Source organism: Limulus polyphemus, unplaced genomic scaffold, assembly GCF_000517525.1.
Source record: "Limulus polyphemus unplaced genomic scaffold, Limulus_polyphemus-2.1.2 Scaffold1508, whole genome shotgun sequence".
In the NCBI taxonomy this organism is placed as follows: domain Eukaryota; kingdom Metazoa; phylum Arthropoda; class Merostomata; order Xiphosura; family Limulidae; genus Limulus; species Limulus polyphemus.
The window spans coordinates 234,434-236,790 of NW_013667118.1; positions in this window are offsets into that span (position 1 = coordinate 234,434).

The window sequence follows — 2,357 nt, forward strand, 5'->3', positions numbered from 1 at the left end:
TCATGCCTAGGTAGCCTTCCAGGGGTGCCCCCCCCCCCGATTTAGTGCTTCTAGCTCCAGAACTGTGGGAGGAGTTAGCTGGACATACATATTTCCATACACAACTACTAGTATAATTAATATAGGATTCATAGTATACAATTTTACATGTAAGCAGTTTGGAAAAAAAATACTCTCCAACAAGAAAATTGTTTATCTTATTAGTGAAAGAACAACTACTTAAGGCAATGCTCGGCAAGATTTCAGACCATGCAATTGCCTGGTCTGTCTCAATAAAGGGAATTTAATCAGTCTTTTCTGGGAGAGACAATTTATTTTTAACAATCATAAAGTTCAACACTGTAATTCTTTTTGGGAAAAGTATTAGTTGTTCAATATGTAGAGTGTCTATATACTCTGATATTAATAATATATTTCTATTATTATCTTCTCAAAAAATTTATAGGACCTAAAAGTAACATTTTATGAGAACTTTAAATTGTACTGATAGTTTGGGGTAAGTGTTTCAAATTGACTTGATTTATTTCGTTATATTTGTAAGTTTAATGTTACTTAATTTGATTTTTTCACAAGAGAATACTATAATCGTTTTGATGTAATTATTTGCTCGATGATATCAGTAAAATTATATTGTTACGACAGCGGAAGTCACGTGACGCTGCTAGCGCGTGTGTGATGAGCTTCTCGAATGATTGGGGAGGTTCGAGTCTGTTCGAGATGCCCTCTTCGTTAGTATATAAGCCTGGCAGAGACAGCCAGCGCATATGTGAATGATAAGAGAGAAGTGGTTACTTTGAGTTCCGTGTAATTTATGATTCTGTTAGTTTCGAGCTAGTGAGCCGTAAAGTGTGTGTTTTACACTCGTCGAGAGCGAAATTATCGAGATTGGGAATCGCTGTGATTTATAGCATGTATTATAAAAGTTGTTAAGTTTAAAGTGACGAGAAACGTACCGATTGTGTAACTTCTGTGTACTAAAAGTTTGTATCAAGGAAGAATAAACTGGTTTAACCAAGAAAGGACTTGTATCGCTAAAGATCCTAGGAAATAATTTCTACCGGAAACAAACAAACAAGCAGATATGTAACAATATTAAGAGCTGCTGTTGTCTGATCAAATAATGGAATTTGACCGCCACTATCATAAGTTAACGTCTCAAAAGTGATGGACACAAATTAAAGGACATTCCACAATATTCATATGAGGCATCTCGAGTGTTAAAAGTTGTTCAACTAGTTCAACTTGTCAGTATCCAGATACCAAAACTAAAGTATTAAATTAATGGTCCCCTTACAAAGCATCCAGACATTTGATTGTTTGTTTGTTTTTCACACTTGTAGAAATGCACCAATAAGACTTCCACTGTTTCTTCACCTAAAATATATCCAGGACCTATACATATCTATTTCGTGTGTGTGTGTTCTATAACTGCATTAAAAGGCACTATTGCACTAGATATTGTTCGAAGTTGTGGTATTTGGAGTTAGATAGAAAAATCCACAATATCAGCGGAGTTTGCCCAAGAGTTTATGGTGGTTCTTATTAGAGAGTTTGTTTGTTTGTTTTTGAATTTCGCGCAAAGCTACACGAGGGCTATCTGCGCTAGCCGTCCCTAATTTAGCAGTGTAAGACTAGAAAGAAGGCAGCTAGTCATCACCACCCACCGCCAACTCTTGGGCTACTCTTTTACCAACGAATAGTGGGATTGACCGTCACATTATAACGCCCCCACGGCTGAAAGGGCGAGCATGTTTGGTGGGACGGGGATTCGAACTCGTGACCCTCAGATTGTGAGTTGAGCGCCTTATCTACCTGGCCATGCCGGGCCCTTATTAGAGAGATAATTAAATTGAGATTTCTCATTAATGTGAAACTAATGAAGCTGGACACGTTGTACACAAATGAATAAAAACTTTATTTCGATAATAAAGAGAAAGCTGTACAGTTACCCACCCTTGATCAGTGGACACTCATTTTCTTCTCTAAAGAGTGTAATGTTTAGTTCTGTCACCATTTTTCTCTCAGGATTGTGCTGCAGAACAAAACATGATGATTTTCAATACGAAAGCATAGATCACCTAGTGGAGAGCTGAACAAAGAAGGTGCAGTCAGATTTAGAATGTAAACTCACTTTCTTTGTGCAGAATATAGCAAAAAATAGGAAAATAATAAATGAAAAAGCCGAAAATAAGATTAGGGAAAAAGCATATGTTTCTTTTATTGCATGTTTACTGGCTAATTTATTGTTACGACAGCGGGGTCACGTGACTCTAGTAACACGTCATATTCTCGAAGGTTCGTGAAGTCTCGAGCTTTTACTAGATATGCGGTATTCTTGTGTATATAAGACCGGTAAG